Source organism: Lactuca virosa, chromosome 6 (genome assembly GCF_052849685.1).
Source record: "Lactuca virosa cultivar CGN04683 chromosome 6, Lactuca_virosa_CGN04683_v6, whole genome shotgun sequence".
Lineage (NCBI taxonomy): Eukaryota > Viridiplantae > Streptophyta > Magnoliopsida > Asterales > Asteraceae > Lactuca > Lactuca virosa.
Genome location: NC_136431.1, coordinates 25438036 through 25451366, shown reverse-complemented (window position 1 = coordinate 25451366; position 13331 = coordinate 25438036).

Here is a 13331-nt window from a genome sequence, read left to right as displayed (position 1 = left end):
GGAGATGCCAAACTCGGCATTGTGTGAACGTGTTTGTTTCCTGACACCACCTCAACGATGTCGAGGCTACACCCCCGACATAAGATAAAAAATGCAAGCAATTATGATTCACAAAGACATGCGAAATGTATAGGACTCACAACTTTCTTCTATCCTACTCAAACACTCCTCATCCTTTCCTACATTTCTGTGTGCCATAGCCACACTATTCGACATCTTTGTTTGTTTGTTTGTCTTTTTTTTTTATGTTTCTTTGACACATGCAAAAATTTTGGGGTTGGCTAAAAAACACTCATTTATCATGTAGACACCCTACTTAATTATTCAAATATTTTTATTGGTTAAAATTACATTGTTTTACGAAAAAGTTATTTATAAGTAGTTAATTATAGGTTGACTTTTAATAAAAATGTTTATAAAGTGTCTAAGTGGTGTCAATTTAGCAGCATCCAAAATTTTACTTTTATAATTGAAGTTCATATGTTCCAAACTTTTATATTTAGAGTTATCACAAAAAGAGCTAGGTTCAAATGTGGATTGACATCTATTGTGTGGATGTGTGGATAATGCTATTCTGCGAGAATTACAAAGAAAATATGTTGTGTGATAATATGAATACGTTCAATCTTATATAATTATTTTAATTATTAAGCATTTTCACTAATTAAATCGTCTATAAGGTTATTATACATTTTTTTAATTATTCTCATTCTGTCAGAATGTTATCAAGATGTTTATTGAGTCGTATTCTGTAAGAATTAAAATAAATAAAAAACGATGAATGAGAACAAAAATGAATTAGAATTGGTGAGAATCCATTAAAATAACAATATTTCTGTGAGATTGAACGTATTCACATTAGTAAACAACATATTCTCTTAGTAATTTTCATAAAATAACATTATCCACACGTCCACACAATATTTGTCCATCCACATTATAACCTAGCCCATCACAAAAAAATAAGTTGTGGTCTATATAAGAATATTCTCAATTTCATATTTAAACAAAAAATGCTTATCAATCATGAATCATATCATATCATCCTAAATGGTTAAGATATTAACATTTTCTTTGTTTCATTTGTCTTCTTGTCCCTAATTCGTCATATTCAAGTTTTTAATTATTATTATTTTGATCAAACTTGGACGACAATAATATTGTTAATATATTTTTAAAAATATAATTGGTAATAACTTCTTTATTTAAAAATATGACACTAGGCAATTAACTAACTTAGTGCTTATGGCGTCCACTGTTTTGTTCGTTGCTAATTATTATATAAAATTAATGACCTTAAATTATATAAGTTTCTTGTATTTTTTTTAATGTCATAAACTATTCCTAATATTTAAAAAACAATCAGATATTTGTATTAAATAAATTAAATTCTGAAGGTGTTTCGGGTTTCTCTTATCCGCCTCATATTAAATGTAGCAATTGACTTTGGGATGTATATTTAAGTATTCCATACATGATGATGATGATCATGATGATGCAAATAACCACCTTCATGACTCAATTTTTGACTTTTTTATGTTATGCCATCCATCACTCCCAATAAACCAAAACCAACACAAGTACTATATTCATATTCATTTTAATAAATAAATATCAAATCTTAAAATATTACGATTATTTTTCGCTTAAAAGGAATTTAAAAAAGAGTCGTTAGAAAAAAATAGTATTAGAATTAAAATTTTATCAAAGATGTTTATTTATTGTTAGAACAAATGCGTATAAAAGGCTTTTTTTTTTTTTTTTTTTTTTAATTTTTTATTATTTTTTATAAAAAGCAAGAAATGCTTTCATTTATAACAGCAGTAGTAAATTACATGTCAGACATATTTTATAAATTTTAGTTTTAAGTATCATTTTCTTAATCAATACAACAACAAAACACAAGTCCTATAAGATAATAAGAATGTGATAAAAGGAGATGTAAGATGTAGGCAGCTTCTACATAAAGGTAGATATATAGCTTCTATCGATGACCCACAACATAACAAAAAACGCGAGCTCATACCGAAAGATTTTTTTTTCTTACATGTGAAGTGAAAACTCAATTTTCAAGAGTAAACAATGGCGTGTGATTAAATATAAAAAACAGATACAAACAATAAAGTTAAAAGTAAAACAAATTAATGGTAAGCATGTAAATATTATACATATACACAAACCGTGAGGCGGTATAAAACAAGTGAAAAAAGCTAGTATCTACACTACTTTATTGCCATGTTTTTATGCCTTCACGCCCTTATATATGAAGTTACATATTTGGTAGAAGTCAACATTTTTTAAGTTTATCCTTATATTATCTTTTTCAATTATTTTAGTGGCATCATCTCTTCTTTGTAAATTTTTTCCAGTCTCTAGCCAGTCTTCTTAATAATATTTAGTTGTTCGAAAAAAAGATGAGCAAGACGTCTGCTCTTATATTTCAATTGTTTGGTGAACTTAATAAAACATTTTCAAGTCAACCGGTTAAGTAACCCAAATCCATTAATTAGTTTCTCCTCAATTACGAAATGGCTAGACGGTATCTGATGTTGCCATTCCTTTTTGAGGTCGATGGTTCAAGTCCCGCTATGAACATAGATGAAATAATTTAGAAGTAGATCAATATATTTGCCGTTTCAAAAAAAAGTTACTCCTTAATTAATTAACCGACTATTTAAATAAACTATTGTATTTAATAAATACATAAACTTATTTACATATTTATTTTGCTTTTGATCAACAAATAAAAAATAACAAATTATTACTAATTTACTCTATTTATTTTAAGTAGTAGATAACAAATTTAATCCTTATAAATATATTATTTATTATATTAATGTTCTTTTTATATGACATTATAAGTTCATATATACTTAACAACTGTAAATTCTTTGTATCTTGCACACTAGATCTTACAAATTCTCACTTGTACAAAGAACAAAAACAATCAACTATGCAAACATGTTTGCACCAAACAAAACGTCATTGTCTAGCCATAAATGAATATTTGTCTCCACAAGACTTCTATCAACCAATTAACGGTAAACAACACGTCGTCTTAATCTTCATTTGCTTTGACATCCTTGAACATGATGGATTGATCGAATTATTCGCATATAGTTTATTATTGATTTCTAGATTTGTGAATATGAATAAGATCATTAGAATTAATTACCCATCATGCGGGATCATATGGATAACCACACACTCAAAATGTATTAAGATTCATCAAGGAATTTGAACGATATCACACTCCAAAAAGTAAATGAACAAATCATGTCTTGACTATATGGGTCCATCATCAAGTTTCACATCATATCTATAATAGCCTTTAAATCTATGATGTTTAGAAAATTATTTAACTACATCAAAATATAATGTTACACTTGCTCAGAAGCCAACATATATCACAATTCGAATGATACATAGAAACAATTTATTTTCCAGATTCACCTAATAATGTCAATCCGTGAAATGACATCTTGAGACTGAGTCAATGCAATGTTCGTCATGGATGAATACATTTGAATTTGGCTTTTAACAATATGCCTATTCATCCATGTGAATATTATCAACATTCACATTAGTCTTCATTTATAATTACTCTCGTAACATGGTCAACGAAGGGAAGTAAATTGAGGGTGAGCTTGCGTTGAGAGAGAGAGAGAGAGAGAGAGTTTTAGACCAACATTAGCTCTATGTACCATATAATATGATTGATTCTAAATTAGTAATGGAAAATCTTCAGAAAAGTCCTAAAGTTTTACCCTAATTTACGAAAAAGTTCCAAACTAAAATTTGTTTACGAAAAAACATAAATTACCGGTAAAAATAGCGATTTGACCCATTTTCCCGGTGTAACGACCCAATTTTCAAAGGAAACTTTTCATTTTTAAATAGCCCAAAACATTTTCCTTAAACCATAAAATCGCAGATACAATTGTTTTCAATTTCATATCAATAACGATATTATTTCAAATCATCACAGTGTCCCACAAAAACGCCTGAGAGAGAGTGCATGCCGCGTCATCAAGCCTTGCCCTTGCCCTTGGGCTCAGATGTACCTGAAACAAATCCACAAACTGTAAGCTAATGCTTAGTGAGTTCCCCAATGCATACCCCACACACAATCTACATAAACACATATCATATTAGCTATAAAAGCTACATATACCACATAAGCCATTCATACAACATATAGGGATGCCGTGGTGTCACGGACCAAGTTTCTAGAAAATTTCACGATCGTCTAAAGAACTCCGGAACGATCGAGTATACTCGAGAAGTCTCCGGAGAGATCAAGAAGGCTCTACGAGACCCTGGAAGATGCTAGAATATTATAAATGTCTGTGGAACAAAGGAGAACGATCCGTAATAATCAAGAAGGCACTAGACGAAGCTAGAACGACCCGGAAGACTTTAGAACGATCTAGAACATGCTAGATCATACAAGAGCGATTTGGATAATGTCGAGACGACCTAGAGATTTCTAGAGCATCGTAGACAAGTATATCATATTCTAGAGTCTTGTAAAATACATGTATATAATAGGAAGAGTCTAGATTAGTCAACAATATTCGGGACCTAGAAACTTCCATTTGAGGAGGTGTAAGGTACCTATAAATAGGAAGGATGTCTCATTTGTAGGATCCATCGAGAAGTTGCCTTGTAAAGAAGTTGAGTTATATAATAGAAGCTTTCTTGAAGTGTCCCTTGTCGTAACTCTTGCTTCCTAAGTTCGTTAGTACATCTAGATCGTCGAAGTTAGCCTGACTTAGTCGGAGAAGCACTAAGTGGCACACGGTATTGACTAGTCTAAAAGAGTCATCCCGTGACAAGTGGTATCAGAGACCAGAGTTCGTGCAAGCAAGAGATCGAAGTTATGGAAGGAGGAAGTAGTGAAGTAGCAAACTTATCCCCTGTCGTCGATGAGAGAGGAAGAAAGTCCAAGAAGAGGGATCAATCGATAGATGCCTTGGCACGCTTAGAGAGCAAGCTTACAAGGACGGAGATTAACGTCGGTGAGATCCTTGAGTGGAAGGACACCGTCGATCAATTCATTGCTGAGATAAGTGACATGAGCGATGGATTGAAGGAGACCATCGGTGTCATCAAGGAAGAAGTCCTTGGACTTATCAACACCTTGCAGAATGAGTTCCGTGAGAAGGTAGACACATTACAAGTCGAAATAAACTTGTGCAAGGCAGCAATCGTCGGAGGGACCATTGTGAGAACGTTGCCGCACACAGAAGCACCCAAACCATTGAAGTATGGAGGTAAACGCGATCCCAAAGAACTTGAAGAATTCTTTTGGTCAATGGAATGCTACGTCAATGCTAGTCAAGTGAAGGACAACAAGACGAAAGTAGATACAGCCGTACTTTATCTATGCGAGAGTGCAACTCTATGGTGGCGAAGGAAGCACGGTGATATTGAAAAAGGATTATATACCATAGACACATGGGAAGAATTCAAGAGGCAACTTAAGAGACAATTCTGTCCATATAATGCTGAAGACATAGCGATGAAGAAACTTCGTGGGCTAAAGCATACTGGATCCATCTGAGACTATATACTCGAGTTCACGAGCTTGATGCTAGAGTTACCCGACATGCAGGAGAAGGACAAACTTTTCTATTTCATGGATGGGCTACAATATTGGGCATACAACGAGCTCAAGAGGAGAAATGTTAAAGACATCGACGAAGCTATTGCCATGGCAGAAGATCTAATGGAATTTCAAAAAGAAAGCACAATTAAGAAGAATAGTGGGGGAGAACAAACTATGTCAGAACCGGAACCAAAACAAAACACACCCGAACCTTTGAATACACAAGGAAAAGCAATCGAAGGAAGAAACCGAAGAGAAGAACAGAAGGAGATCAAGTGCTACTTGTGTGATGGTCCTCACTTGATCCGAGACTATCCGAAGAAAAAGACATTTTATGCGATGGTGTTGCAAGAAGAAGAAGAAGAAAAAGAAGCTGACATGAGTTCCATGCAACTTCTGAACTCTATGACAAAAGACGAGACAAGGGAATCGAAAGGGAGTGGTTCTAAGGTAGGAAGTCTCATGCTAGTCGAAGCCAAGTTGAATGGAGGAAATACCAAAGCGCTAATAGATTCAGGTGCGACTCACAACTTCCTTTCTGAAAACGAAGCAAAGAGATTGGGAATCCACTACCTGAAAGAAGAAGGCCAGTTGAAGGTTGTCAATTTTCCCTCCAATCCTATCCTGGGAATTTCATGGGGAGTACCCATGAAAATCGCGGAATGGGAAGGGAACATCGACCTAGTATTCGTACCGATGGACGACTATAACATGGTATTAGGAATGGAATTCCTAGACGGAGTACGTCCATGGTCATTTGAAAGTGATAACACGATGCGTATTACTAAAGGTAAAATCATTCACATCGTACCAATAGAAAGGAGTAGAACAAGGTCTCGAACGCTATCATCGATGAAGTTTAACAAAGACCTTAGGGAAGTTGGGAAGATACGGGAAAATACCCTAAGTTGGAAAAAGGAAGATGATTCACAAGCGACTAGTGATCGAACCAGGAAGTATGTGAAATCAAATCACATAGTTCGAGGTGTTGAGACATATCGGTGCAAGATCATCCATAAGAATTCCTCCGATATATCATGAGGCTACGAGAAGATCCGCAACAGGCGAGGAAGTAAGAAGGCAAGTGACACATGCTAAAAGACTTGACGAGGACGTCAAGTGTTTAAGTGGGGGAGGGTGTCACGGACCAAGTTTTTAGAAAATTCCACGATCGTCTAAAGAATTCCGGAACGATCGAGTATACTCGAGAAGTCTCCGGAGAGATCAAGAAGGCTCTACGAGACCCTGGAAAATGCTAGAATATTATAGATGTCCGTGGAACAAAGGAGAACGATCCGGAATAATCAAGAAGGCACTAGACGAAGCTAGAACGACCCGGAAGACTTTAGAACGATCTACAACACGCTAGATCATACAAGAGCGATTTGGATAATGTCGGGACGACCTAGAGATTTCTAGAGCATCGTAGACAAGTATATCATATTCAGGAGTCTTGTAAAATCCATGTATATAATAGGAAGAGTCTAGATTAACATAAAATCTGAAGGATGTGCACGATCTAGCCTTCGCCTTACCACGATATTCTGAAGTACCTGAAATAATAAACTGAAACTGTAAGCCAAAGCTAGGTGAGTTCCCCCAAAGTACCACCACACAAACATATAACCAAACAGATATAGGGTCCACAACCCCTTGGTTATATTTGTTGGGGTTTGAGCATTCTAACACTCCTATGGTGTACATGCAACCCTATAAACCTTGGATCTATGTTTTCTCTATTATACATGCAAATATTAACTATTCCAAGGTTTCATCCTAACTAGCATATTATGAAGCACATATACTACAAAGTTCTAGTTAGATGACATACCTTTTGATGTAGCTTGATGTCTTCAAGCTTTAAGAGCTTAGCCCCAATAGTGTGGAAGCCTCAAATGGAATCACAAATCACCAAAACACCTTGGAAGAACTTGACAGAATATGTATGCACACTAAAATCGGCCCACTCTTATTTTCACACACTTGTGCCAATTTTGTGAGCCAAGGACCCCTTTATATATTATGGAGGATTAGGGTTACATCCATGTAAACCCTAATACCCATGACCTTTCATTTACATAGGATCCATGGGTTAAAAGCTCCATGGACCATCCATGAAAGCTTAGCCCAACCTAAATGAACTTGGCCCATTCCATATATATAAGAGTCCATATTTAATTAGTTCTTTTTGATCACTTAATTAATTCTAAATTAATTCTTGATCAATACTAATTAAATAACATGATTCCATATTAATATATTAGAACTTATAATATATTAATATAAATCATAAACATACTATTCTCAAAAGACTATCCATATAAATTGTGCCGGTGAAGTGCAACCCAAATGGACCATGCCGGGTCGGGTCAAGTACATACCAAATATAGTTATGGACTTAGACATTAATCCAACAGTCTCCCACTTGGATAAGTCTAAAACTATTATTGAGTATGACTTCAAAACCTAACTGGAAATCGTAGCTCTTAAAGCCGCTGTCGAACTCTGACCTTGTCAATGACTTGTCCATTAGATAAGGGATCATATATTCCTCCATTCTAGATATCATATGGACTGAGACATGTATTATAATCATTCTCCCTGTCCATTTGTTGTTTCCCGATTTTCGATTTATGATGACTGAATGATTGAACAAATCAAATCAGTCCTGGCTTGGCCAAGCACTCACATGTGTCATCGCTAAATCATCGAGGGGCCCACAGATATCGCTTTTATCCCGAAGGTAAAAGGAATGGATAAACTTCGACTCATATGGCTTGTTCTACTACTTGTTGAATCATACACAAAGGCACGTTTTATAACATCGAGTTACCAAATGCGTTTTCGTGAAATCAATGTATAACCAACTCATAGTAACAACTCATATCTCTAGGTTTGAAGAATATAAGATATTATCGTCTCATGATCACTCGTGATAAAATCCATGAAGTGATTCAAATGAGCGCGGGTTGAATCCAATACTCAGAACTTATGAGCACTCATGAGTGTTGTAGCACCACTTTGTCCACCAACTTGGACCTCTACAAACCAACCCATGACAGTCTTGATTCATATCTACTTCCAACATATGACCGACTGTGGATGGTTTGAATAACTTAATCATTCAGGAATAGCGACTTAGTTATTCTGGAAGTCAAAACATGCAAAGTGAAACACAAGAATAAATGAATCAAATATGGTATCAAACCATATGAATATAAATAAACACTTTTATTTATCACCATACTGATTACTCATTTTCATTGTTTCAGTTTTATCAACTTTATACTTGAATTAAAAACACTAGTTGTCCCATGCTCCAAGCATGTACATTATGTTTTTCTTAAACAATAGCTTTGCCATACACCAAGTATGCACTCTATGTTTGTCTATGATCCTTACTTTGTGAAATAAACCAATTGAACATAATTTCAATGATTCTAATTTCACACTCCCAAATCCTTATCGAAAAATGTGAGAATTTCAAATTCCTATCATTTATCGAAATCTGTTTAGATTTTAAACTTATATGCACTGACCCTCCTGTAATGAATATGTACAAAGTCACAAAGACTTGTCAACAGTCATTATAAGGTATTCCAATGGAGATCAACTCCATAGAAACTAAGTCTCATATTCAAAGTACATTGCTTTGGACATGCTTCTTGCATTAAGTTTTCTAATCTTACACAGATAACTTCCACCTATGGAGACAACTCCATATTCTCATTTTGACTATCACTTCTGAATAAGAGATGCCTCTTTTCAGAATATGTCAATATGGTCCTTCCAAAATTAGCACTATACTTCCAACTGTCCCTGAGCAACCAATCTTTGGTAAACCTCAGATTGTCCTCGACAATTGCTTAATCATTTTAGTCATATCCAATTCTAGACCTTTTCCCTTCTTAATGCCTTTGGGCATTTGGAAAAATTTAGAAATGAAAAATATTATAGCACATGCAATCGATCCTGTACCCAAAGCAAATGGTACACGATTCATGATGTCTCACATAAAGACATGATTCTAGACCAGTCTTTTGCTACAATATTTTTATTTGCCATGTTTTCAAAATTTGACTATGAAAAGGGATGCCGTAATCATAATCGAATTTTGAGAACGCAATATATAGAATTTCCTTAAGTTGAACCAATCCAACATGAAATTCATATATATATTCATGACTAAAGATGATTAAGGTCTCAATCTAAGCCTTTAGAACTGAAATGAAGTATATCCCCTACCTTAATTATAGCAAAACAACTTTTTCAATCCCTGCAGCCTCACGAATTGAAACTTTTGTTTTCTATAATTAACATTGCTAACTTGCAACACTAACAATAATTATCATGCTCCCACTAACATGATGATTATTAGCATAACACTTATGCTCCCACTAGCTTTGACATGTACTCAGAAATCAGCTGGACTTCTAGAAATCAATACTTTATTGACTTTCTTACCAAAGTTCAGATTTCTGATACGAGATGCTTTGATAAAACTTTATCAAAATCATACACCTTTCCTTAGATAGCATGCATGTGTGTCTAAACAATTTCAGAACTATGAAAAGGGATGTCGTAATCATAGTCTCAATTGTTTAGACCTTTTGCCATCTGCTTCAAATCTACTTGGTGGAAGTGTTTCCTCACCATTATTTTCATGAATCGGAGAGAAACCTTATGACCCTTAGATTTTATGGTGTATGTGTTCTTATCCATGTGAATCGTCAAAACCATAGTCACAAGACAAGGATAATGACAAATCCAAACTCATATGGATTGAACTTATGCAATCTTAACCTCTTGCCACCTGGCAGTACAGGGCCTGCCATTGCTTCCAAGTTGTTATGCAACCAATTGAGAACTTTCAAAACTCCTATGCAAAGCCAACTTTAACTGGAATGGGCACAGAATATGTCAACACGATAGGTTATAAACCTCAAGTCGTGTGCTAGTGAAGAACCTCAGGTTTTATTCTTGATTAGTTCTTGAAATTCTTTTTAGGATCTTTAAGACTCCCACTATCCTCTTGACATATAAGACTATCTTGCCAAATATTCAAGAGATAGTGCGGATTCTTTATCAAGACAAACACTTCACACAATTGGCCTTAGTTGGTCTTTGTTTTATCCAAAACATCACAACTTACCAATTTCAAATGTACAAGAGTAGGACACTTTTACTCTTACATTTGACAAGTGTTTTAAACCTTTCTTTAAGATATGTCACTCAAGTTACAATCTTGGAGTATGACTCTAAGAATTGTTTTGGAACGAAGTATGACTCATCTTCCTGATCTAACCATTTCAACAATTCATGACTCCTCTTCTTAGTCATAAGAATGCACTAAGATGACCTTTAGAGGACTAATTGTGATATGATTTCTAAATCATTAAGATGATCACAAACATGATACTAAAGTACTCTCCCATCTTTTCAGATTTGAGAAACTTTTATCTTTCTGCCTAATTTGATTCTTCCCATTCGTTCTGCCATACATTGAGACTTTTCCAATGTTTCAGAATTATACTTAAACTTGTAAGTATAACCATATTTACTAGACTTTAGTAAATCAAATAGTCTTAACGAGCTTTGTGGTGGACATGACCGGTGCACAAGAATGTGTTGTCGATCCCTTTAGTCCTTCACTTGACTCACACATCCATGTGAACAAGTAATTAGTCTTGATTTTCCAATGCTTGAAAGTTCTCATTCATCATACTATTCAACTTGCATGATTCCAAGTTTCGGTCCAATTGAAACTTGGGCGATGAGGAACTTTCCTGATTTGGTAAATTTAGACACTACCACAAATGAAAGAATCAAATCCATTTTCCAATATTGCTGTCAGTGGAATCATATAAGCAACAATTTTCCACAAATGCCATTGTAAGGATACTTCAAATAAATAAAATTAAACAATTTTCTTTTATTTTAAAACTTTGCGGAAAAACTTATCCTTACAATCCACATGGAAAATTGTTGTTATCTATTCCTTAGCAATATATCATAACTTCTTAAGCAACTGCTCAAAATTTTGATGCGATCGAAATCCACCTTCGCGATCAGAATCAACATATACTTCCTTTAAGATTTCTCTCTATTCTTTGATTCTTAAAACATCAACATGTGACCCAGTCACATCATGTAATGAGGATCTCAGAATAGAACTTAACAGAGTTAGATAATGGGCTCTACCTGATGTAGAGTCAAACTTACTGACTTTAACATCCTTAGGTAAATTTGGCAGCTTTGCAATCAACGCCCCTTCCTTTGGCAAAATAAACATATGGACCCTTTGGTAATAGGACTATCTCAGACTTAGCCTTTCTCTTTACCATTTGGTCAACCGGGTTGACTATGACCAATCCCTTTCCATTGGGAAGAGAATGCTTTTTCTGGATTTCCAGTGTCACCATTGTCACTGTCCATAAAGTTTTTGGGAAGTTGATCTTCTAATCAAATTTGCTTCACTATCGTTCCAAATCATTGCTGATTCAGCAGCACCAAACAAATAGATATGATCATTAAGGTTCATGTCATAGTCTGTATCATAATAGTCCCAAAGGAACTCACTATGTGACTTAGAAAGTGATTGAACATCCAACTTTCTCAAGACTTTGAAACCCAACTCTCCCGGCTTGTCAATATGTGACTTCATCTCTAAGATGTGATCACACATAGACCTTGCTTGCCATTAGGGCTTGAGTGACCTTGAACTTGTGGGTTAGGGAGAATAATTGGAGGAGGTGGAGGAAGTAAAGTTCCAAGAGATTTGGGAAGATCATAGATGTCTGAACTCGACATCTTTTGGGAGATATTCAAGATAGTTGATCTAAAGTCCTTAATATAACACCCAATATGAAATATTAAGGCTAGGATCCAATAACCTATTTATAACTGGAAGAGGGATGCCGTAATCCGAGTTATAAAATAGTTGAAGGTAGGTAAATGACGATTTACCAATTTCCACCATGAAAAACGAAATAATTTAATTAGGTTTTTACTTGGATTTGAAAATCCTAGATCTTTTGAGATTCATTGAACTTTTCAATGGCATGTTTCAATCTCGAGTGTGCCCTTCAGGTTTTGTGACTGTGATGCCGAGGATCACAAAACAAGGTGTGAAGTAACCATGCAAATATACTTGGTACCCTTAATATTTACCCCTCAATCGATGTGTCGGTTAACCACACGAGCTCCACCGATACTATGATAAATATTAAGTTACCCTTTGCCTACTTTTTTAAATCCAGGTTAGTGTGCCGGTTAACCACACACGCTCCACTAACGGTTTAAACAAAGTGCAAAGTGTAATTTCATGGATTAGCACCGTATTTACATTTTCCTAAGTAACTAAGATTGAGAATTAATAAAAGGTTTAGTTACTTAGTATTTATCATTAATACTTTTAATGAATGGAGAATTATAGTCCTTGTCCTACCTGTTCGGCTAACGACCCTCCACCAGTCAAGGAAGCGGTGGGTGAGAGTGGACACCCATTAAGCTGCCATTTTATAGGCAACAACCTTATACCCCCCTTATAGACCGGCTTCGTGAATGAGGCCTACTAATGGTAAGACGACTTGCTCTTATACATATAATATATTAAACTTTTAATATTATAATAGTATAAGGGTGTATTTTAGACATTTAAAATACTTGATGGTTTAATCTATTAATTAAACTAGACTTTTAATTTAATTAAACTCAAACC